Source organism: Euphorbia lathyris, chromosome 1 (assembly GCF_963576675.1).
Source record: "Euphorbia lathyris chromosome 1, ddEupLath1.1, whole genome shotgun sequence".
Taxonomy (NCBI): domain Eukaryota; kingdom Viridiplantae; phylum Streptophyta; class Magnoliopsida; order Malpighiales; family Euphorbiaceae; genus Euphorbia; species Euphorbia lathyris.
In genome coordinates, this window is record NC_088910.1 from 92,540,511 (window position 1) to 92,553,882 (window position 13,372).

General features: G+C 40.3%; 1 non-coding gene across 1 annotated transcript; it reads left to right on the top strand.

Annotated features, from left to right (window-relative positions):
- Positions 1 to 720: 720 nt before the first annotated feature.
- LOC136216197 (small nucleolar RNA R71) lies at positions 721 to 827 on the top strand. Its single transcript, XR_010683187.1, has one exon. It is a non-coding gene; the product is annotated as a small nucleolar RNA R71 (small nucleolar RNA).
- The last annotated feature ends 12,545 nt before the right edge of the window (positions 828 to 13,372 follow it).

The following is a 13,372-nucleotide window of genomic DNA, read 5'->3' on the forward strand; positions in this document are numbered from 1 at the left end:
TCTTTTCGGGATGGAATTGATTTAGCAAGTTGACCAATTTGAATCTCCAAATTATGGATGCTAGATGAGTGGTTTTTAATAAGCTGATCGAATTTATTTTCGATCCGTTTAAAACCATCGTCGTGATTACTTATTTTTCCACTGATAGCATCTATAAACTTGTCGATTTTAGAAGATAAAGTGCTAATCGTATCTCTTGACTGATTTTGATAATTAGTGGTACGATTTTGATTAGCACTGGCATTATTGTTACTGTTATCTTTCCAGTTAAAGTTATGATGATTCCTCCATCCAGCATTATAGGTATTAGAATAAGGATTATTAGTTTGGTTTTGCTCTTGGACAAAATTTACCTGTTCGATCTCACTCATATTTTCGTAGTCCATATCCGTTTGGACTGGATTACCATTGGTATCGCGTGGTGCCATAAACTTGTCAATTTTGTGCGATAAAGAAGAAAATTGGGCTTGTAGCATCGCGACTGGATCAAGTTCAACTATACCTTTAACTGATGGTGTGGTTGAGGATGATGGTTTTGCCACCGGCATATGTCCACGTTCCGCGGGCCACATACTGCTGTTGATTGCCATTTCCTCCAAAAGTTCTCTCGCTTGGGCTGATGTTTTCTTCATAAATAGCCCTCCCGACATAGCATCTAATGAACCCCTAGTTGTAGGATTTAGTCCATTGTAAAATGTTTGCATTAAAAGTTCAGCGGGTAATTGGTGGTGTGGGCATAAACGTTGAAGTTCTTTAAAACGTTTCCAAGTTTCATAAAGAGTCTCATTGTCATTTTGAGAAAAAGATGTTAACTCCTTTATGACTCTTGCGGTTTTTGCTAAAGGAAAATATTTAGATAAAAACGCTTGGGCTAATTGTTCCCAAGTGGCAAAAGTTGCGGCTGGCATAGAAGTTAACCATTCTTTGGCTCTGTCCTTCAAGGTGAAGGGAAAGAGGTGAAGTTTGATTGCTTCTGCAGTCACATCTGGAATTTTAAAAGTGTCACAAATTTCAAGGAAATTTGTTAAGTGGGTGTTAGGATTTTCGTTAGGTAACCCGTAAAATGTTACATTATTTTGCAACATATTAAGCAAAGCTGGCTTAATTTCAAATTGGTTTGCGGTGATTCTGGGTCTAACGATACTATTGGTTACACCGGCCACACCTGGCCTAGCGTATTCCATAAGTGTTGGTGGGTTTGCCATTTTTTCTGGCTCGGTATATGTTTTTACTGGGGTCTTATTTTTGTTTTTCTTATTTTTCTTGTTCTTCCTAATGGTTTTCTCAATTTCTGGGTCTATAGGGTCTGGTACAATGCCTGAACTTCGAGAACTGCGCATGAACCTGAAATCTTGCACGAACCGAAACTACCTACAAAACAGAATTTTGAAAAATAAATAAATTAGTAAATGAAAACTATTAAATTATAAAAGTTAAAATAAGTATGTTTAAACCTAGATTCGAAATAAAACACGAAAAATTTAAAATTTTGTCAAAAATTTTGGCGTTCCCCGGCAACGGCGCCAAAAACTTGTTGAGCGATTTCCGCAAGTGCACGGTATACGCTTGTAGTAATAAAAGATATCGAACCCACAGAGAACGCTTTTTAACTAAAACTTTATTTAATTCGGTTTAGTCACGTGTTTAGGTTTAACAAAAGAATATCGTTTAATTGATTGAATTGGTTTTGGTAAATTAGGATTAGATAGAAGGATTATATTGAGTTTAGAGAACAGTTCCGTCTTTGTGGTTTTGATTACAGGACAGATATTTCCGCAATTGGAATAAAATAGAACTTATTTTCATAAAGCAAAGAAAACAACTTTAACTTTGTAAGATTATGGACATGTAACAATATAGCGATTTATTCAATTAAATGGCTTCGAACCATAGAAATCCCCCTGATGTTGAGGTGATTCCTACCTTAATCAAACTAGTGTTTTATGTCTGATAAGCCGCGATCAGCGATCATGTCATCCATAAAAACTAAATCTGTCAAGTGTTCAACAAAGTTCTTATATGAATAAGATGGAATAGAACGTTTTAATAAAAACACCGATTTATCATTTTGAAAATCATTTTGTCAGAACGATATCAAAATAACAACAGTAAGAATGTATTGAATAAATAAGTATATCATTAATGAAATGTGAATTTTCACAAGTTAACAGAGAAGTAGAAACTTGGATAGCATTGTAACGAAAACTTTGAGATCCGGGTCGTCAATCTTTCTCTCAAACTCCGTAGGTTCGTCAAACCTCATACGCTTCAACCGTCAATTCTTCTCGCTGGATCTTCGGAATAGAGACTGATCTCGTCCACTACCAGAATGAAAACTAAACTAATACTGTTTATAACTAATCTAATAACAATTCGTGTACAGCATGATTGTTTACATAGAAATGAAATCTAAACTTTCTGATTCTTTTCTGAATCAGAAACTCAACATAATAACTTTCTTCTCTAATTTCTCTAACTTTTTCCAACCTTGATTTCTTGAAATGGATCACTTATTTATAGTTGTTGAAGGGTTGTAAATGACGGGTCGTGTCCGCTGGTGAAGGGTTGCTTTTATCCGAACGAACAGACGCGTTTTTCCGATTTAAACATGTGTTTTGTGTGCAGAAGGGTTCGCTGTCACGACTGAGATTCTGAAAATCTCAGTCGCGATAGGGGGTATAGGGACGAGTGAAAACTTCATTTTTCTCCCGAGCTGGCCTCCGCAAGTCGCGACTGAGATTCTCAAAATCTCAGTCGCGACAGAGAGATGTTTCCCTGTCTCTCGACTGCTTTTCGTCCTCCTTGAGCGTTCTTCTGACTGATATGCATTCTTGGTACGTTTTTTAGGTTTTGCCTCCATTTTAGCTCCGTTTTGGCTTCGTTTTCGCTCCTATTTGGATTTAACCAAATAATTAAGTACCTTGCATCAAAGAAGTAAATAAAGACGTAAAAGTATTCCAAAGGAATATAATTAGCACGATTTTAATGTAAATTTAATGTATTTATGTATGATATTTTAGGTATATTTTGGGCTTAACAAACAGCGTCCTGTTGTCAGTAATAATCGTGTGAGGAACTACGAATCTTCCAACTATATTGTCTCTGACAAACTCGATCATCCGCTCGGTATTTATGGAGGAGACAGCTTCGGCCTCAACCCATTTTGTAAAGTGATCCACAGCTACCACAACATACTTCCTTTGTCTCTTGGTAGGGGGGAATGGGCCAACAATGTCGATCCCCCATGTGGCAAAGGGTCGTCCTTCCACAATGGGTTTTTGTAGGTGCTTAGCTGTGTGAGACTCGTTTGCATGGACTTGACAATTATGACAGGACTCCACCAGCTTTTGGGCATCAAGTTCCGCAGTGGGCCAGTAAAATCCTGCTAACCTGGATTTCTTCAAAATGGAAGCAGATGCTTCATGGGCTCCACAAGTGCCCTCATGCAATTCCTTGAGGATCTGTTGTCCCTCTTCTATCTCGATACATTTCAACCAGGGATGCCCAAAAGACTTTCTGTATAGACAATCATTTATCATGGAGAAATAAGCTTCTTTTCTTACCGTCCGTCGAGCTTCTTCCTTGTCCTGAGGCAAAGTTCCATCTACCAGGTACTGGCGGATCGGCGATCTCCAATCACTTTCAACGGATGTAAGTAGGGATACTGTTTCTAAGGCGAATGCCGGTGCTATCTTGACCTCGAACGGGCACTGTAGGTCCGCCCAATGCTCCTTGCTTGAAGCCATTTTAGCTAGATGATCAGCCTCTGTGTTAGATCCTCGAGGCACATGGACTAGCTCCCACTTGGTTTCTTTGACTTCGAGGTAGTTTAACAACTTTTTGACCTCTTCAACATATTTGGCCAGGATGTCATCTTTCACCTCAAAATTTTTAATTACCTGGTTGACCATTAACTTGGAATCACTATAGATCACGATCCGCTCGGGAGTAATTTCTTTTAACAGGCGTAGTCCCAATATTAGGGCCTCGTACTCTGCTGCATTGTTGGTTATGAGGAAGTCCAATTTTGCAGCATAGTGCAGTTTTATATATTGCGGCCCTTTGATCACGATGCCTATACCTGCACCCTCAACCGAAGAAGCCCCATCAGTGTACATCGTCCATTCTTCGACCTAGGATTTAGGGAGATTCACGCCTTCTTCAGTGAATTCGTTCACAAAATCTGCCAAGACTTGGCTCTTCAGGGCGGACCTACTTTCATAACGAACGTCAAATTCTCCCAAGCGGATTGCCCACTCCATCAATCTCCCTGAAGTTTCTGGCTTTTGCAACACTTTCCTCATAGGTATACTAGTGCGGACTATGACCGTAAGAGCCTGAAAGTAGGGTCTGAGGCGTATCGAGGTGGTGACAATGGCCAGTGCCATTTTATCCAGTTTTGAATATCTGGTTTCAGCGTCTTTTAATACTTTGCTCACGTAGTAGATTGGATACTGCTGGCCATCTTCTTCCCTTATCATGACTGTACAAATTGCTTTATCTGTAATAGAAACGTACATGTAAAGATTCTCACCTTTCAAGGGCCGGCTCATCAGGGGTGGTTCCGTGAGGAAGCGTTTGATCCCTTCAAAAGCTTGCTTATAATCAGTATTCCACTCGAACACCTTTTGCTTTTTAATCACCTCATAGAAGGGTTGACACCTACGAGCTGAGCATGAGATGAACCTGCCCAAGGCCACAATACGCCCATTAAGACGCTGTACCTCTCTAACGTTCTGCGGTGTCTTCATATCTAAGACAGCTTTGATCTTGTCTGGGTTTGGGCTCACCCCTTTCTGGCTGATCATGAATCCCAGGAATTTTCCATACGTCGCCCCAAAGGTACATTTCTCTGGATTCAATTTAATGTTATGATGACGGAGTACTCCTAGGACCTCTTTTATGTCATCGGCATGCTTCTCCACAATGGTACTCTTCATGATCATATCATCCACGTAGACAGAAAAGTTATCACCTTTGCTGTCTTCGAATATTTTGTTCATCATCCGTTGGTAGGTTGCCCCTGCATTTTTAAGCCCAAAGGGCATGACCTTAAAGCAATAGGTCTCCTGGTGAGTCACGAACGAAGTTTTGATCCTGTCAGAAGGCTCCATCGGGATCTGGTGATAGCTCGACTTCACGTTAGTGAAGGAATACATGGCGTGTCCCGCGGTCCCATCTACTATAATATCAATACACGGTAGTGGGTAGTTGTCTTTGGGACAAGCTTTATTGAGATCTGTGAAGTCAATACACATGCGGTACGATCCGTCTGCTTTTTTGACTAGTACCACATTTGCTAGCCACTGCGTGTAAAGTACTTCTTCAATGGCGTCTGCCTTTTTAAGCTTAGAAATCTCTTCTTTTATTACTTTCTGTCTCTCAAGACCATGATTCCTCCGTTTTTATGCTATCGGGACCGCGTCCTTGGCGATATTGAGTTTATGAGTGATCACATCCGAACTAATCCCTGGGAGGATTTCATCCTTCCATGCAAAAACATCATCCGACTCACGGAGAACCTTTGTAATAGCTTCCTTAATCTCTCCTTTTAGCCCCCTAGCAATCCGTACCTGCTTTTCATCTGCCATAAGGTACATTTCTGTTTCACCCAGAGCCATTGTGGCCAGGTCCTTCTCTTCTTCATCCTTAGACTGTGGGCGGATCATCAAGGATGCCGAATATGTCTCCTAAGCAACTTTTTGGTTTCCTTTGATCATTACTCCTCCCTTGGCCGTGGGGATGTAAATGGTTAAGTGGCGAATGGAGATGAGAGCCGCCGCTTCTGAGATGAAAGGTCGTCCCAGGATGATATTATAAGCCAATTGACCATCTATAATGGAGAACTCCAGATCACCCTTCCAGACTTGATCTTCATCTGCCAACTCGCAATCTAACGTTACCTGTCCTTTCGTTTGGATTGTGTGTCCTGTTACTCCTAGAATGTCTATAATGGTGGTTTCCACTTGGACAGGATCGACCATAAGCTTGGCGAATGCCCCTCTTGTAATGACGTTGCATGAACTACCGGTGTCAATTATTACTCTTTTCATCTCCCATCCTTCTACCATCATGGTAATGACCAGATCGTCTGCATGAGGGGAAATCTCTAGGCCTACGTCCACAAAAGGGCGATTGAGGGATGCCCTGTCTATAGCGGTGGTTTTTGCCTTCTTCAGCACAGGTTGATATCCTGGTCCGCCCGCTATGACATTGATGGTCCCTTTTGCCTTCTTTTTAGGATCATCTCTTGATTTATCACTATCTCCTTTCTTGTTATCATTTTGGACGAACCTGTCCAACTTTCCCCTCTCTATAAGTCTTTCTATCTCCCTGCCAACTCCCAGCACGCGTCCGTATCATGACCATTCCTCCTATGATACTTGTAATAATTTTTGGGATTTTTTCCTGTGTTGGTGTACTCCCCCCTTTTGGTTCGGGGTATGAAATGCTCCGTTTGTGCTGGATGTTCTCTATCCACATTAGCACTTCGCTTTTGGAGGCGTTTAATGGTGTAAACGATGGCGTGTATGTCGATTTGTTCTTAGAGCCTCGACGCCTGCTCCTGGATGATGAATCATGATGTTTGTCTTTCTCTTTGTCCCATCTACGAGATTCGCCTTTGTCCCTCTTTGGCGGAGATACAGACTCCCTGTGGATGTCATCTACTTCCATGAAATCCTTGCATCTTTCTATTAATTTTGCCATATTTCGTGGTTAGTTCTGATCAAATCCTCTTGCAGGCTCTTACATGTTGTGTTTTTCACCAAAGCTTCTACCGCCATAGAGACATCCACATCTACAATGCGGATACACAATTTGTTGAAATTGTCGACATACTCCCGAAGGGGTTGATTCTCTTTTTGCTTTAACTCAAAGAGCTTCCTTGATTTAACCACTGGGGAATGCATCCGGCGAACTTCGCACAAAATTCTTGACTTAACTGATCCCAACTATCTATCGATCCTGGGGGAAGAGATTGGAACCAGTCGTAGGCTGGACCTTTGAGCGTTGTGATGAACATTCGACACAATACTGCCTCACTATCCCGATTAAGGCCAAGCAGCATGCGATACTTTCTTGCATGGGCCTCGGGATTATCCTCACCTGAGTAGACTTGAATGTTAGGGATCTTAAAGTGCCTCTCAGTTTCCTCAGCCTCTATCCACGCAGTGAAAGGCGAATCGCGATTGGCGAACGGGTTATGCCTAGCATTCTCTTCATTCTGGCGGCGTACCTCTGCTCTAATCAGCTCCGCCATATTTCCGTGATTCTCCCCAGGACGTCCCCTACGCGGAGATCTACTCGGAGAAGACGAAGAACTGGAATCAGACGATGGATCCGATGGTGAATCACTTCCTCCTCGTCCTCCCGGAGGAGCCTGCCCATATTCTCCCTGATTTGGTGGCGGGTGTTGCCTATCCTGACGAGGTACCTCAATTGGCCTCTTACTCCTTCTTCGCTCTGGGGGTGGAGGAGATCTACCTCGCTGAGACGATCTATGCCTTAGGTGAGAGGGAGACTTAGATCGCCCCTTGCCATTCGCCTTCTTACGCTTTTTGTGTCTTCGACCCCCGGGTCCGCCATCTGGGGGATTCGGCAGCGCGTTATTAGGAGCTCGAGACCCGCCAATGTTAATCCTTGGGTTTGCGGATCCCTCAGGAAAAGTTTGGTCATTCCTCTGACTTCCTTCCGCTCCATCCGAAAATAGCCGGCGATTTAGTGGTGGGTCACTGGCTCCCACAGAAGTAATCACTGTGGAGTCCACAGGTTGAGATTGAAAAAATGATGAATCACGTGAGTTTGCTCCTAGAGCTACATTTTGCCATTGGGATGCCGTAGGAGTTGGCGCTGAATGCCGAAGGTTAAATGGAGGAATTAGCATGTACGACCTTAATCGGCTCTCCATCTCAGGACCATACTCTCTTCCAACGGACCCCGCACAAATTTCAAGAAAAGAGTCAGGCGACATACTCCTCTCATCATGCACAGTTGGAGCTTCAGAATCAGTGTTTGTAACAGGATTGGTTGATGGTGTTACTGATGGCGTTTCAGTCCCTGTTGAGGGATTAGACCCTCCACTAGTCATGTCTTATAATATGAACGAAACCCTTATTTGGTTAGGGTTCCACATTCACCGTACCAATTGATGACTAGTAGAGAATTTCTGGTTACCTTCCGTCCCTATGGGGGCGTCGTTGGGTTCGACCGGGGGAAGATCAGATGCCAAAGTCAGTATGATAGAGATGAATAAACTGAATGGACGAAGTAGGGTTTGTGAGTGTGAGTGAATGTACCTTGATAGCCTGGGATGCGAGCTATTTATAGTCATAGAGATCGTAACTTCCAGTGATCCGAAAGTCACCATAATACCTCATTAATGGCGGTTACAGGTTTCCTTTAAGTATGGCCGTTAGCTCATTAATGACTCATTAATTGCCTTTATTGGGAATCGGTTTTATCTCTCGATGGGCGGATCGAGGCATAACGGCGGGTCATCCATAGGTTTGACTATGGATCTCACGTGGCGGAGTTTAGGTGATCCGCCATCCGGATGTCTTACCTGATACGCCATTGCTTCTCGGGCCGTCCCCAATACGTGGTCGTTTTGGCAAATATCCTCTTTGATCCCTGGGATAAAATCCCGATGTTATCTGTAACCCCCTCACTTGGATCACATGATATCTCACACAATATCAGTTATAGACATGCTTTCAATTCTCAATCATATAAACTTTAATCTCATATAAACTTTACATATTATACATAAGAGAAAGCATTTACAATACACATTTAAGTCATTATCCTACATAGAGGATTTACAAAACAAAAGTACATCACAAGACTCCAAAATGCCTAGATGAGAATGGACTGACACTGCCGGTGCGACCTTAAGCAAGAAGAACTCCTCCTAACCTGTAAAATCTGTTGGCAAGGGGTGAGCTGCCTACTCAATAATCATATTACGCATATATGTATACAAAAGTAATGTAAAGAACACAGATCAAAATATATCATTAGTACCAAGTTAGAATTATCAATAGAAAGATATTCACTTGTTTCACTTATTATAGTAATATACTTATTTTAGTAAGTAAGGCCTTGCTATACTTAGACAATCTATTTAAAATGGTCCTTGGGCCCAATCTGTATTCCGGCTCACTAAATTCGGAATACAATCATCTGTACGGAGGAGTTACACTCAACTCACGTTCTCATATATCTCAACACATGTGCTTTCGGCTCACAATATTCGGATAGCACTCTCAACTTGGACCATTTCACATATCCATCTAAGCAAGCTTATATTCATTTATAATCCAACCATTATCCAGTTCCAGTATGTGCACAAGGCTCAACATGCCGTATTTACTCATAACACTGCAACATACTCAATCATATCACTTTCTTATCAATCATGACGTATCACAAACACTCAAACATTATCCACATCATTCACATCAGATTCAACCACATCTCACACTCAACAAGTCACAAGGCACAATACATTCATACACATATATAAGCAATATGCTTACCGTCGCACTTGGTTCGATCTATTCAACACGATCGGGTGTGCGTTCAATTGCACCTTGCCCTCCTAATGTCACATAACATTTATACAATTAGCCTTAACATAAACTTAATAAAAAATATAAACTAATGAATGCTATATGATTTACAAGACACTAACTCCACAAAGTTCATGCAATCTAATCCTTTTGTCTTAGATCATCACATGACCTACTTGCACACATTTTGTCATAACTTTCTCTATATTAATCCAAATTCCCTGATTCTTGAACCTACTGAAACTAGACATATATGGGTATAACATATCCAAAATTCACTTTAATATCACGTCTACACAATATATGGCATGCAAAATGATTCTATCCTGTTTCCAGCCAAGAAACAGACTATCCAGATTTGCATCTACCATAATGCACTCAACCTATCTCACACTAAACACAATGGATTGCCAAAACCTTTTACAGAAATATACTTCAAGTAGTTAGGAACACTTTTGTATAAATAACCTTTCTCAAATTATGAATCTAATATCCTCAAAATGCTACATCAACATGGCTGCCTCACATGACATTTAATTTCGAGGCAGTCATGTTCCATCTAGGTTTTCTTCATCTATATATGGAATTAAAGTCCCATATTTTACAGAGGGTTTCATAACACATATAGAAACATATGTTATTCTTTATGTATCTTCAAATTCGAAGAATATCAATATGAAAAACATGCTCCAAAATGACTGAAAGCAGTACCCTAGATTTCTGTTTAGGGCACTTGATACATATCTTTCATTTGGACAGCCTAAAACCAATTCAAACAACACCAAAACTCAACAAACTCAATCAAAACTCATCCACAACAAATCCTATGATAATATCTAGGTATTTCAGAATTTCAAACTCATAGAAAACAAGCTAAAACAGCATACTAACCTTCAACTTGTGTCTATCACCTAGTATGCTTCCTAACTTGACTTGTTTGGTTTGAAAATGGAAGAAATTGGAAGATTTTTCTTTGGAGAGGTTTAGGGTATGAACAAGGAAGGTTTTGCTGAAGCTTTGGTCGAAATTGTGGCTGGAATAGATAAAGAATGAGTTGTGCACATCATTTGGCAAATGAAGAGGTGTATTTTGTCTTAATATTGGGGTGACACCTCGTGCTTGCTCACAAACCTCAAATTCAGCCCTCTTAAAGTGTAAATTAATCAATTTAGGACATATGAATTCATTCATTCATTCATTTAAGTCCTAACTCAATTAACCAATCGTTACATCTTAATGATACACTAATCGTCTACTAATCGCACGGTAATCGCATTATGCATATGAAACTTCTAATGACAATGCGATGAATCTAAAATGTATGTATTCAATCATGAAAACATATATGAATGTGGGAAGATGTATATGTTAGGGTTTTAGGGATGTTACATTATCATAGTGCGACAATGGCCTGGTGTTTTAATGTTGTCGCATTTGTTGTATTTTTTCACGGTGCGACAGAATCTAGAAGTATGAGCCTGTCGTACCTGTCGTATTTTTTTAGGGTGCGACAAACTCTCTTAGTATAAGCTTTTCGCTTTTGTCGCATTTTTTGAGGGTGCAACAGACTCTCTTATTATAAGCTTGTCGATCTTGTCACATTTTTTAAAGGTGCGAAAGACTATCTGAGTATAAGTTTGTCGCTTTTGTTTGTTAATATGTGTTTTTTCCTCAAATGTAGAAGTATGTCATTTGGAACTGTTCCCCGTATGTTATTGTGGCACGGCCATTGGAAAACCGTTCGAAAAGATATGACATATGTGGGCGGTCAATCGAAGTTTTTCCGTTTTGCAACTAACATCGATTTGCAAATGTTAAAAGCGAAAGTGTACACTTCAGTAAGTATTGATGCAATCGATTTTAAACTACATATCTCCATGAAGTCAATATACGGTTCAAACAAAGTTCTTGGAATAGTAGCACCAATTCAAGATGATGAAGATGTTATGGTTTTTATAGACTATTGTCGTATAAATCCGACTGATTTGATTCCTTTATATGCTATCTTTATACCATGAAGAAATGATGAATAAAAAGACATACAAGGTAAGGAGACGAGGAAGCCCCAAGAAGAAGAGACACGAACAAAAGTTGTGCTTGTACAATCAAACCATGCTTCTACACACGAATTTGACGCCTGTGGATTAGATGATATAATGGAGGATTGAATTTGGAATGATGATGATGATGGTTATGATGGTTACGATCCCAATGATGGTTATGATGATTATGATGCGTATCCCGATGATGATTATGAAGTACCTATTCGGCAGAGTGAAGCTAGCGGTGTCAAAATAGAGCAGCAAGTTGATCATGTCCCAAAATATACTGAGGATCAAAAAGGCAAAGAAGAATGACGGATCCATTGTGGTGGATTCTAGAGGCCCCCAAGGCACCCGCGTTGGCTATAAAAAACTTACAGATAAAGGTGCCTTCAGTTTAAAGGTGGATGATATTTTTGCCAACAAAGTAGAACTGCAAGATGCACTCGGGAAACATGCAATCTTGAATGTGTACCAATGGAAGGTATACATATCTAACAAGTCAGTGTTTGAACTTAGATGTACATATGTTGAAAGATGTAAATGGCGGGCTAGAGGTATTGTGATACCTGGTTCTGAAATGTTTAGACTTCGAAGAATGGATGGTAACGATCAACACACTTGTCCAAGAGATCAAATATTACCACACTATAGACAAACGGGGAAACGAGTTACTTGCAAACTGCTTCGAGATAAGTTTGATCTCTCGAATCGAGTGTACCGACCAATTAACATTGCTGAAGATTTTCAAAATGATTACAAAATTAACATCTCTTACATGCAAGCCTAGAGAGCAAGGAATTAGGCCATAGATGCTCAAAGTGGTTCACTTGAAGAGTCATACATGTTGTTACCAGATTACTGTGCGACATTGAAGGCTAAGAACCCCGGTATGGTGATACATATTGAAACTAATGATGATGACCACTTCAAATGCTTTTTCCTTGCTTTTGGTGCTTCAATTAGAGCATTTAAAGAACACATCCGTCCTGTTTTTTGTGTTGATGGAACCTTTTTAAAAGGTAAATATCCCGGCACATTATTTGTTGTTGTTGGTAAAGATGGTAACAACCAGATTTTTCCACTTGCATTTTCCATTGGACATAGGGAAAGTAACGAATCATGGACGTGGTTTTTGACCAAAGTAAAAGAATGTATAGGCGATGTTGAAAATCTAGCCATAATATCAGACAGACACAAGAGCATTGAATATGCATCGAATTTGGTTTTTCCAAATGCCATAAATGGAGCTTGTGGCTTTCATTTGAAACAAAATGTGAAGGCCAGATTCAGGGCCGTTAAGAATATAGATGCTGTGTTTTGGAAGACTGCAAAAGCATATCGAACTTCCGACTTTGACGAGTCATTCACTTGACTTCGTGCTTTATATCCCGATGCCGCTACATATTTAGAGCAAGTTGGAATAGAGAAATGGTCACGTGCCTATTTTTCCACTTGTCGGTATAACATCATGACGACAAATATTTCTGAATCATTCAATGCTGCTGTGGGGAAAGGTAGATGTTTACCGATCACAATGGTAGTGGAGTTCATACAGTGTATCCTTCAAAGGTGGTTTTACGAACGACGCAATGAAGCAGGTTATAGCTCTAAACTAATTTACAATTTAGTTGATCATTTCATAACCCTTATTCTAACTTATACATATATCTATACATTTCAATGTTAGGCGAACGTTAGTCGTTTTTGTGTGAGTGGGCCGAAGAAAAACTAAAAGGACATGTCTTGAAATCTGTA